This window comes from Dermacentor andersoni, chromosome 5 (assembly GCF_023375885.2).
Source record: "Dermacentor andersoni chromosome 5, qqDerAnde1_hic_scaffold, whole genome shotgun sequence".
Classification (NCBI taxonomy): domain Eukaryota; kingdom Metazoa; phylum Arthropoda; class Arachnida; order Ixodida; family Ixodidae; genus Dermacentor; species Dermacentor andersoni.
Genome location: NC_092818.1, coordinates 18076306 through 18089363, shown reverse-complemented (window position 1 = coordinate 18089363; position 13058 = coordinate 18076306).

Here is a 13058-nt window from a genome sequence, read left to right as displayed (position 1 = left end):
GCCATAAACGCCCCTCGGTTCATAGAAAACGCACTAGCATACCGAATGTCAATTGCAATATTCGCACTTGGTCACGTTCGACGCAAGTTTCGTTGCATAATCAACGCGCTGCACTCAAATGTCCTACTACACTAATGGGGCGAATACCACATGTGCATCGGTCTCATGTCGAGGAACCTCTGTTACCGGTTGTATTCTCCCAGGGAGCAAAACAATACAGCCGGTAAAGGAGGTCCTCTTGACATGAGACCGATGCGAGTGGGGGCGAGTCAGCAGCTAGGTGGAGACAATTCCCAGCTGCTGTTTCAAAAAAGAAAAAAAAAAACACAATTTCCGTTCCGTACGTTCCAGTGCGTGCTGTGGAGGCTAGCGATAGAGACTTCTTGCAGTGGCTTCGTTCGCACTTGGATATAGTTCGATGTTATTGACCGCCATTGTGCGCAACTATTTTTTATATGGACTCAGTATTGAATGAAACAAGTTTTCATCATCAGAAACATACTATGGTAAACGGCTGCCAATGCGTTGTTTCAGATCATGTTTATTTTCGGTGTTCGCTTCGGGTTTCTTTATTTGCAGCCCGTCGCGAGGAGCCTCACGTGCAGGCTCGCGCGAGCGAACGCTGTTGGCTCGCAGCGAAGCACGGACGGAACGCCGCCCCGAGTGAGCACGTTCCTCGACCGAACTTCTTGCGCAGCTTCCACAGCGCCGTCTGCTGTGCGTGGGCCGGAGTATAGGTACTATTAGCTGGTCCCCCGCGTGCTAGTGTGCCTGCACATTATACCGGAAAACTGAGGTGGACCGGCGGGATATCGGCGGATATGTGCAGCGATATAGGCGTGTGCTTGCGTACTACTAAAGACGTTCGCTTCGTTGGTCAACCGATGTTATCGTCTGCATTTATTTGAGCGTCACTATCTTCTTGCACACGCCCCCCCCCCCCCCCCCCCAGTTTCCCGCCTTCAGAAAAGCTTTTGAATTTGAATCGCCGCTTTTGACGTCAACTAATCACTATATCGGGTGTTTCAGCGAACGCTTCTAAAACATTTTTTCTTTAAATTGCCTGCGGCAGATAGCACAATTCTAGTCGATGGGCTTGTCTACTCAAAAAAGTGGATATTACTTGCACGAAAAATTCAAACGCGTAATCGACTAATTAACAAAATTTCACTAATTAAGCTTCTAACGAATTACCTTATGGCACATATTGCAATTTACAAATTCTAGCCGGGGAGCTCGCACAGTGTAACTTGGAACAACATCTGAGGGTGACACCAGTTTCGAGATAATTCCCGAACTTCGCGGAGAAATGCATTGGCGTTCCAGTTAGTATTGCGCTTCAGTGTATAAGACGACGCTTTGTTAAGAAAGTAAGTGGAACTACAGTGCATTCTTACCGCAAGTCTGACAGCGCATATCTCGTAAATGGTGTAATCCCCACAATTCTTTTCAAGTGGACGTGCCTTGCAGTCTCACGCGCTAGAATTTGTGAATTAAAATATGTAGCATAAGGTAATTAGCTAAAAGCTTAATTACTGGAACTTTGTCAATTAGTCGATTGGTCATTTCAATTTTCTCTGCAAGTAATATCCGCCTCTTCGAGCCCATGGACTAGCATTGTGCTATCTGCCAAAGACAAGTTAAAACATTTTTGGGATGTGTTCGCTGGAACACCCTGTGCGAAACATGTTCTTCGCCACGAAACAAACAGCTAGTATAGTTAGCGCTACAGTAGCTTCTCTCATGTCCTCGTTTCCTTTGTTTTCCGTGTACTACACGATAGTTAAAGACGACTGCGAACAATGCCCCAGCCATCAACTATTACTGCGCCGCTGAACGACACGGGGCGCGCGAGCATAGCTGCGAAGCCAGCACGCCACTAGCTGCGCACCGGAGACACGACAGCGCCAGTGCGACGCACGTCGCCTGTAGCGTGAAGGACTGGCCGGTCCCGACATCGCGCCCGCCCATCCCGCCGAAACGCCGGCGAACTTCAGCCCCGAAAGCTCCACACGATCCCATTATCATACCTTGCTCGTCAAGCAGCGCACTGACACGGACACACTGAAGACACACAAGAAAAGACGACACTCGCTGCTTTTTTTTTTTTTCTCGGGAACAGTGGTGTCTGCTAAGGTGACCACCCTGCCTTCCGATGGTTTGTGCTTCTTTGGTCTAGGCAAGTGTGGTCGCGTGGTCTCCCACAACGAGTGTCGCAGCGAGTGTCGTCTTTTCTAGTGTGCCTTCACTGTGTCCGTGTCAGCGCGCTGCTTCACCAGCAAGGTATGATGATTACTCACCAACTAGCCCAATTTTCCACATTACTGAACGATCCCATTAGCAGGGAAAAAAATACTGAGTCTGGCTAGCTGGTCGCGATTCATTGATTGATGTGAATAAAATATACAGTGAAATCCCGTTAGAGCGAACTTCACATCAACGATTTTTTCAAATTAACGAACTTTTAGAAAATCCCCCACCAAGGGCCCATTGGTTGAATGTGAAAATCTTTCACTACAACGAATTTCAGAATACCAAATTTTTCAGAAGAACTCACCGAATTTCATCGTCATCGTATCTTAATAGCACTTGCCAATAACGAATTTTGAACGTACGAATCTGCTCGCAACGGCACAAACGACGACAAATGCTCCGTATGTGCCACTACCATCATCATCAGTATGCCTGCCTATATTTCTCTATGCCCCCTTTTTAAACGCGCGTTTGCCCTATCGGCATTGCCTGCACTTGCAATCGCGCCTCGCCGTCTTTGTTGCGTCAACCGGGTACCGCACAACGTTTGTCGGAGGACTGTTTTGCTCGCTTCAAACGTTAGACGTTCGTTTCTACGTTCGCGACGAGCTCTGGAAGCAGCACGAAAAAAAAAAAAAAAAAAAAAAGCGGAGGCAATTCTCTTTGCAAGAAAAGGCGGATATTCTTTCTCAAGATAACGCTGAAAAAAAAAGCAAATCGACATTGTAAACATGTGGGGGATTGAACCATTTTCTTCAAATAAACGTGCACTCATTTCCGAATACGCAGTGCTTTTTTCTGTGCTTTTACACATTAACGCGTTTGTAGACGTGTTCCCAGCAAAGGTTGGCGACTGCTTTTGTTGCATTTACGATTTTCCATGAGAATAAGACTTTTTTAAATATTATGATTTTTCAATATAACGAACGATTTTGAGCGGTCCCTTGAGATTCGTTGTATCGACATTTGACTGTATTATTATTATTATTATTATTATTATTATTATTATTATTATTATTATTATTATTATTATCAAAACATCTCAGTGTAGAAAAGACTGGGCCAGACTGAGAAGCACAGCGGTTTCCGTGTGTGATTCTCTGCAATCCCTGTTTATGCTTTCTTTTCTTTCCTTCTTTTTCTTTTGCGGTTAAATATTTTTCAAGGCAAATCATTTTCCAAGCTTTCGTGTGACAACACTGCCATCTCTCTCTCTCCTTCTCTTTTATTAATATAGTCTTTTTTTATTATTTGCAGACCTGTAAAGTGACCGTCCGTGTGTGGGAAGCACAACGTAAAACACTGCTGAACATCGCGGACCACTCACACGTTTGTGCAGTCGGGCACTTCGAAAGCTAAGCTCACGTGGTGCACGTATACGCACGACCCTCGGCTACGTAGTACACTTTACATCCAATGAGCACGCAGGGGAGCATTTAGAGCAGAGAAATGAAAAAGAAGCGAGCAGTATCTGCTGCGTCAGGTGCCACTCGGAGTTTGTTTTCACTGCTAACTGATAGAAATCGTGTATGTCCTTTAAAATTTCTTTCCCAGCTACTAAATGGTCAATTCAACATCGACACGTCTCCCCTTCTCATCTATACGATATGCTATACCAGACACAGACACTCGCTAGGTGTAACTTCATTTACTACACGTGTCAACTGCTTCAAGTATTCATTTTTTCCTAGAACCATAGTAGATTGGAATTAGCTGGCCGACAAAACTGCAACACAGGACTCACTATCACTTTTCCTGACATATCTTTCACGAAAAGCATTCTGCGCTTGCTGAGAGTGTTTTGATGTCACTGTTTGACTGTACGACTCGAAAATTGCTGAACTACGTTGCTTGCCTTTCTTTTTCTTGTTGACTGGTTATTATTATTTTTAGAGCTTGTGTGAAGAAACTTGAGTGCACTTTCCCATTGTTTTGTATTTATTGTTTCCTTTTTTGTACTTCTTCGTGTACCACGCTGCTAAGATCTTGTATAAGATCGCAGTGTATATAAACAAATAAATAAATAGATACACGCGTGACACACTGTCGCCGATAAAGAGACTAGACATGTTGCAGGCAAGTCACCGGCCGTTGATATTGCGGAAGTCGCAGCTAGGGCCCTCCCTCTGCTGCTTCCGATACGCGTTGCCTTCTCTATGGCGTCCAGTTCTTCGTGGTCTCCCCTTGCCCTCACTTCGATGGCATGTCTAGAATAGTATTTCTTTTTTCTTCCGAGATACCCAGAAGCCTCGATACTGCAAAACTATAAATATAAAAAAAGAAAGCAGTTACATGAAGGTTGACAGTCTGCGAATAACCACTATTTAGAGAACTCGATTTACTCCAGATTCGTGTTCGATTCGAGAACTTTATGTAGGGCGTCTTTTCGGGTAGGGGCCTTTTCGGATTCGAGACTTAGGGCGTCTTTTCGGGGGGAACTGAGGTACTCTCAGTGTATGCTGCACTTCGTCGAGCACGATGTTGGCGATGCAGTTGACCCCAGGCTGCTGCCCCGGTGCAGATGTTAGAGCTCGTCGCGTAATACTGAACGTGTGATCATGCGGAGAACATCAATAACAGTCGCGAAAGCTCTCAGATCGATGGTTGTCAAGGCCGCGTTTACTTGCCGGTCATACTGGTTCGACCTCTGCTGCAGCGCCTTCTCCACAGCAAGGGCTTCCGTGTGGTACTGGGCAACAGTCCTCGCCGGACTACGAATAAGCCCACCGAAAAGCTGCTCTTTGACGCCGCGCATCAAATGACGGACCATTTTGTCTTCCGTCATGATAGGAGCAGCTCGCCTGAAGAGACGTTGTTACGATCGGCCTGCGGGGGCTGGATACCTTCGGAGAAGCGACCTCCGAACCCTTCCCAGTCCGTTGCGAAGACTCGCTTTTTAAAGACAACAATGCGCCTCGTCAACAGCCTGACGGCGCCGGCATGTCTAGTCACGTTCGGTGGGCTGAGTATTGTTAGTTGATTCGCTGCCACCTTCACGGTTTGCTTGGAGCAAGAACTCCAGGAAGGGGATGTTTTGTGGTGCTTTCCCACGGGCCCCAGAAGTCGTCACAGTCAATTGACAGCACGCTCGGTATATTGCTTCGCGACCAAATATTCGAGCGTATTATAGTTGTCAGGATCTCCACAGTGCACAGGTCCAGAATGAGGTTATATCAGCTTACCGGTGGCCGCCTGAAGTATACTGGAGTCTTATCAGGTGCAAGATACTGAAATTTGAGCCAGTTTGTAAGAATTGATATTTCACTAAGAGGCTTTTCGCTGCAAAATCCAAGATTATCACTCGCCACATGATAAAAGCCTGAGTCAGAGCTCGTTTCTAATGGTGAACTCCAATGGCAGCGTCGCAACCCTTGCGGTAGTAGCATTTCTGCTCCTTGCGGAGCGAGTCCATCCCATTGGCAGATGGAGGGCGCCTGCCGCATCTTTCATTGGCGTTAAAGTTAAATATGAACTCTTATCAGATAGAAGTACTTCACGATACCTGGATCACATCCGGGTGAAGCAATAGTTCCGTCTAGTGAGAAGTTTCACTTTTCACCAGGCGGTTGGTGAGCTAGCACCGCATTCCTTTATTTACGCATTTATTTTTTTTCAATGATTTGTAGTGATTATAACGAGGAATGAAGTAATTTTGGCTGGGGGCGTTCCTGAAGCTGAGAATGTTTTAAATGAGAACAATGCTACCTGTGGTTTCTAGATGTTTGATTAGTGACGTTTAGAGCTGGTTTTATGTAGTAATGCCTGTTTTGCGTTTTCCCCACTTATATAACGGTTCGCGTATTATTATAGCCACTTTCATGGTTTCAGAAATGTCTTGTGACTGTAAGAGAAAAACAGAAGTAGTGGGGAAAAAGAAAAACACCGACCCGCTCGCAAGTCAAGTCGCCAACATGGCTCCGAGCCAGTTTCTCCACCTTTCTGGTCTCTGGTGTTGCCGCTGGCTTTCTGATTGCTGCCGACTTCGCGTGTTAATAAACCTCTTGACAATTTCCAAAAGTGCTGGGAGGTTTTAACGAAGAAGTCAACCTTGTGACTTCTCAATGGCGTCTTCATCGTGCCGGAAGGTGTCCCCTCCGCAGACCACTTTGCTTCTGCGCGCAGAGGCCGAGCGAATGCGTTCGTGAAAGCTGCGCAGTGCGCTATGCGAGAAGCCAGACTCGCGAAGACGGAGCAGCACGCACAGGACGAGGCGCTCACTACAGCGCGTTTGTTTCTGGAACCGCAAAATATATAAGCCGAAGAAATAAAAAAGAAAAAGGGCACTTAAAGAAAAGAATACTACAGAAACCGCGCGTGTGCTCGAAAGGGAACAACGAAACAAGAGCGTCCAATCGGTCGGTCACGGAGAAGCTAAGTATTTGTCTACCAAGGCAACCGGTATACAACAATAAGGTGTTTTACGTAACTTCTATAGTGTACATCTTCAACAAGTGGCACATCAAAGATGGTTGTACACAGCTCGCATGTCGTCTTGCAGCTACTCCATACATTCTTGTAGCGCGAAGCAGTGGCTAATTATGATCAATTATGCAAATTAAATGCTTTCATTTTAAAGCATTATTGTGTGTGGAAATACTGTAGAGCGCGCTCAGAGACATGTGATGCAGTTGTTATACCGCAAAGTTACCATTCAACGTTGTTATTTTCGCTGGCTACGAATAAATCCAGATGAGCGCGCAATACTGACGTCACCGCGCCTTCTAGCACCAGCAATAATCGCACACGAGCGCGTTTCATCGCAAAGGACAAAACGCACATGCGGGGCCGCAAAGGGGCGACGCGGGCCCTGGCGACGAACTTGACAGCCACGACAGCTATATTCGGAGAAGACGATGAAGAAATCGCGCGAATGACAAGAAGCGACGTGCCAGTGACAAAATGATCGCGTCAGCCCGGTCCTCTTGTTTTGCGGTCAACATGCTGAAGTATTCAGAAGCACGCTCGATCGCGCCTTTTCATCCGCGCAAATTCGCCGTGCCGGTAATTATTAAACCTTCCCTTTTTGCTTCAACACGCGTCCCATACAAACATTGAAAGAAATGTTTGTTCAAATTAAAAATATATAAACTACGCAGAAGGTAGCTTTATGCAAACGGCCATGGTCGTTTACAACACGCGCTACAAATTTTTCGACACGGCTTACGCAAAACACGAACTTTTAATTTTACTTCGCAATTGATCTTAAAGCAATCAGCCGAATAATAGACGCAGCACAGAAATATTTAGAGCAGCTCAAGGTAACTACAGGAACGACATGTCCCTGGTCGCATAATTTTGCAACATGCCTGTTCATGAAAAGGTTTGGTTCGAGTTACGCGAAACACAGGCGTCTAATCGCTTTGTACAGAGTTTACTGGTACACACGCACGCACACATCGCGTGCTATCCCCAACGCAGCTTAACGTGGCGCGGCAATCACGACACACTTGGACAGCTTCCACCAAGGATTACGCAAAAACGTTTGAGTGCATCTACCCCTTTAAACACCGATTGGGCGAGAAATCACCGATGCTTCATTCCGTCAAATTGGCGCCATCAAATGAAATTCGCAAGCCGGGATCCGCTTGCAGAGGGAGGTATAGTGGCCGAACGCACAAGCACGAGGACGTAACATGTTCGATCGTACCGAGCATTTGCGTTAGAGCCGTACGTCACAAAAAGGCAGTAGTTTTCTCGTAGCGGTGCACCGTGGCACCGCTATCGGGATTATACAGCTGTTGAAGGCAAAGCGCGCGTGTACCTAATTAAGCCGCTTCCGAACTAGCCCACAACGCTGCGGTTAGCTCGGCGGCAAACGCGTCTCTTTCACGAAAGCAGGGTGGCATAGTGGGCTTAGCCGGATGGCCGACCAACGACAAACGGCGCCCGACACCCCGCGGCTCCCCTCGATGTATACGGTGAGATATGGATATCGGCGACAAACTCGCCGCACTTGCGCATAGGAGTGCAGCGGTTGTGAAGCCACCGCGGCTGCAGCAGTAACCAGCTGCATGCAGCCAGCCAACAGCCCCAGCTCCGGCAACCGCACCGAGCGCGTAACATTTCTCGGCTGCAATGAGCGGCGCGGCTGCGTGTCGAGCTCGCATACAACGCCTCGGTCTCGCGCCTACGGACTAACGGTGCTGCGAAGACCATCGAAAGCTTGACCCTGCGGTGTAGTACACATTTGAACCAATGCGGGACGCACTATCGAGCGACAGCGCCGGGGCACTGCTGCCGTGGTCACGCGACTCACCTTGCGCGCGCAGAAAGGTGGTTCGCAAAACGCTCGGCGACGAACACTCGGGCATCGCATCCCGACTGCTCGGCCCCAACTGAACAGTGCCCTGATGCGGTCAGCAAACCCTCCGCCGAAGTGAAAGCACTACAGCTAACTATGGCTTCCTAACTGACCATTTAGTCGCTTTCTTTATTTTCACCACAGTCCACCACTGCGTGAACAGTCTACCCTTTCTCGTCTTCCATTCCAGACGGATGCGCGGTGACGAACTCGGCTTCGGTGAGTGCTGCGGTACCGTGCGCGAGGCCAGGGGTGACGCGCTGTCGCTCGGCGCTTCGACCCCAACGAGCGGGCCCGCGCTGCACGGTGGAGCCCAGCGTCCGGGGAGGAGCGAGCTATAGCGGCCGCAGTGCTGCAGCCAGCGAGCGGCTGCGCAGCGCCGACGACGTCAGCAGCAGCCGAGGCCGCCGGCGGAGGGCGTCCCTCGCCCTCGGCAGCGGGCTTCACCTTGGACGCGCAGCCTTGATCTCCAGCGACGCCGCAAGGTCGCCGCGACCGCGTCATCGCCGACGCCGGAAGGACACGCGCGCACCCTCCCCCCCTCGGCGCTATCGCTGCGCCAATTGATTTCTGGCCACCTGGAGACAAGTCACTCCACGCACGGGCGCGGCTACGGCCGGCCATATGCCACGGGACTCGCAACGCTCCCAACGTCCGCCGCGATCGCACACGACCACGTGCCCTCCGCGCCGATCGACCGAGAACGAGGAAAGGAGCGTGCCAGCCGGTATATTTAGGAAAAGTGCGCCACCGACCGCTGCACGCGCCGTTTTTACGGGCGTACGCTAGACCGCAGCTTGCAGGAGAGCGGAACGGATAAAAAAAGGCAAAACTGCCGAATGCCGAGAGGCTGCAGTCTTGCAATAAATCGGTAACATGCGCCGATCTAGGCCCCTTCTTAGGTACAAATAGAAGAGCAAATAAGCGGATATGAAATGAACGGATATATTTCTGCGAGCCAATATTCAGTGTTACGAATTCCGTTTTCATCGCAGTAAAACTGCGCGGTAATAGGTCAAGCGCTTAAAGAATATTGAATTATGGGGTTTCCTCTGCCAAAAACACGATATGATTATGAGGCACGCCGTAGTGAGGGCTTCCGGATATTTGGGCCACCTGAGGTTCTTTAACGTGCAGCTAAATCTAAGCACCGCGGCTGTTTTCGCATTTCCCCCCATCGAAATGCGGGATTCGATTTCGCGCTTAACCGCCCAACATAGGTGAAGGACTACATAAGTCAATACTATTAAATATAAAATGTTTGCATTATTATCAAGTGCTTGAGGAACGGGCCTCTTCAATACGTCGGATAACGCTATTAATTAGAAACCAATTTAATTTTGGCAGATTGCTTGTTGGTAATTACCGCGCACTTTCTAACGACTCGTGAATCTTATCTTTAGATAATTACAACGTTACTCGCACGCGTTTTCAAGTATCCCAAAAAATTGCGTTATTTCATTAATTACTCTGTTGGCTCCCACGCATGCAAGAGACGGATAGGACATGCTATATCTAAAAAAATAGTGTAAGGAAACCTATCTTTATTATCCGTGTGAAGAAAAACGGGAAGGAGAGCGAATATCCAGATAATAAATATACAATTAATTTATTCGTCTGTCTGTTTGTCTGAGCCGTGAAGAATCCCCATTTTTATATGATTTTTACATGGTCTTAGGCATGAACCAATTGAATATATAGCCCAACTGAATATACCGTCCTGAACTCTGCTTTGGCTATTGAAACTCAGCTTGGGATCATTTCTATGCAGGGTCGTAATAGCGGGCACGATGTTTGGGGTTCGGCTGTGTCTACAAGCACCGAGTGTGGGAGTCGTTGAAAGCACCAGGAAGGCGCCATGTACGGCGCCAGCGTATGCATGTATTTTTGTGTCTAACGCTAGAAATAAATTTGGCTTCATTTGTGTTCAACAAAGCTGAGTCGCACTTCAGGCTACACACACCATCACTTAAAGGGACACTAAACAGAGAAACTAGAAATCAGTTTATAGACAGATAGAGTATTTTATCTGTCTATAAACTACCGTATATGCTCGTGTAAGGGCCGCACCCCCACTTCGGAGGGTAAGATATAGGGAAAAAATTCAAAACGTCCTGCCGGAAAGCGAAGTAAGTCCCGTTGCCGCTAGATGACGCTAGCTGCTTTTCCGTCGACGCCGCTGAGGCCGACGCTGCCGCGCCATTGTTTCTTTCTGTGGCGCGTCGTCTCGACTGTGTTGACAGTGTTTCCAGTCAGACCGGTGGCATTCAGCTTCTATGGGGAAGGGAGCCCTGTTTGGGACGATGGGCCGGCCTCTGAGGTCGTCTACTGCAGCGCTGTCATTTGCGCCTCTCTTACCCTCTGCTACTGTTGAGGTACCGCAGACGAACCAGATTCGTGTAAGGGCCGCACTCAGACAAGATTTTAGAAAAAGAAAAGTGCGACCATACACGAGTATATACGGTATATTTCTGTCATTTCGCCGTAATAACTGCACTGCTAGAAGAGAAAGTGAAACTCAAAGTTGAATTTCTTGAATTATGCGCCAGAACCTAAGCGCCGGTATACGTCCGCGCGTCGTTACGGATTTCGAAGTATTTAAATTTTTATTTCGTATTTGGGCAAGTGCGGCTCGGTAAAAGTTATCGAAACTTCATAAGTTCAGTCTCTGGCTCTCTTAAAATACAATGTAGTCCATCTTTAAAGATATTTACGGGCCACCATCTGGTGCCATTAACCACTTCTTTGAATTTCTTGAAACAATTTTTAACTACGCATCTGATCAATCTATAGATATGAGTATCAGTGGTTCTAGGTGGCGATATTAACATAAATATGCTTTCATTGAGTCAATCCCAAAAATAACTCCAGTATTTTGTTGCTGCTAATGGTTTTTTTAGTTGAATAACAAAGCTGACGTGAGTGACTTTAGAAAGTGAATCTTTATCAGGTGCATTCATTACAAATGTTGACAGTAATTTAGTAACTGCAGACGTAGTTTATACCGACATTAGTTATCATCTTGGAATCGTCATGATAGATGATAAGGCTGTGCATGTTAATTATAAAAGGCAAATAAATTATACACAATCTATAACGAAAAAAAGTCTTGAATCCTTTCTTTCTGCGATTAGCCAACACACCTGGTACCACGTTTTCGAGGCAGATAGTAGTGATACCGCTTACCTTAACTCCATCACTACATTCAAGGCTATATATGATGCACATTTTCCACTAAGAAAGACAGCCACGCTATCAAAAGCACGGAAACCCTGGATGACGTCCGACTTGCTCCAAATGATCAAGCATAAGAACCGATTGTACGCACAGTTTGTACAATCAAAAGATGAAGAGTTCCTTCGGCAATTCAAAAATACAGAAATAATCTAACATCAAAACTAAGAATGGCTCGAGACGCCTATTTCACAAATGTATTTTGGAGCCCTGAAGAACAGCGATCGGACGTAATCTGGCGAAAACTGTATTGCTTATCGCAACAAAATACCCGTGATACTTCAGAAAACTTTCAGCACGAAGGAAAACGAATTCATGGGACCTGTTTAGCTCACGCTTTCAGCAATTTCTTTATTTTACAGGCATCTCAGAGTCAGGTAAAGTGCAGCCAAAATTACATTGAATCCATGAAGGGAAGCAGCTGTCCATCATCCCTTTTCGTTGCACCCACGAACTACACAAGTTTTCTCGTGCATAAGTAATATTAAAAATAGCAAGTCAGTAGATGCAACTGGTCTCCAAATAGCGCCCATTAAACATGTTCTTCACCTAATATGCCCCGCTGTTACATTTACAATCTCATATTATATACCGCTGTATTTCCAAAGGCACTGCAAATGGCTCGAGTGATACCGGTTTTTAAAAGCGGCGACAAGAATTTGATTAGTAACTATCGTCCAATTTCTATACTTCCGGTGTTCTCGAAGGGTATAGAAAAATTAATGCGTGGTAGGGTACTGTCTTTCTTTGAAAAACATAACCTGCTCCTTGACTTTCAGCACGGGTTTCGAAAGAATCGATCCACTGAAACAGCATTACTGACTCAAAAAGAAATCATTATAGATATGTTTCAAAATAAGGAAATAGGTGCAGGCATATATATAGATTTTACTAAGGCTTTTGACTTGATAAACCACATAATTTTACTACATAAACTGGCAAACTATGGTGTTCGAGGAAAAGCTCACGATCTTATGAAATCTTATTTGTCGAACAGAACACAGTATGTAGACTTTGAAAATTCGTTGTCTTACGTACAAAATATTTATGCAGGAGTCCCCCAAGGAAGCATTTTGGGACCGCTCTTATTTTTAATCTATATAAATGATACTGTGCAATGTGTAACTGATGGAAAGATTGTATCTTACGCTGATGACACTTCGGTGTTCATATCCGGGAGATTAGAAAGTGACATTGAAGAGAAAGCAATCAAAACACTGAATGCAATAAATACATGGGCAAAATCAAATTGTTTGAAGATTAATATAAA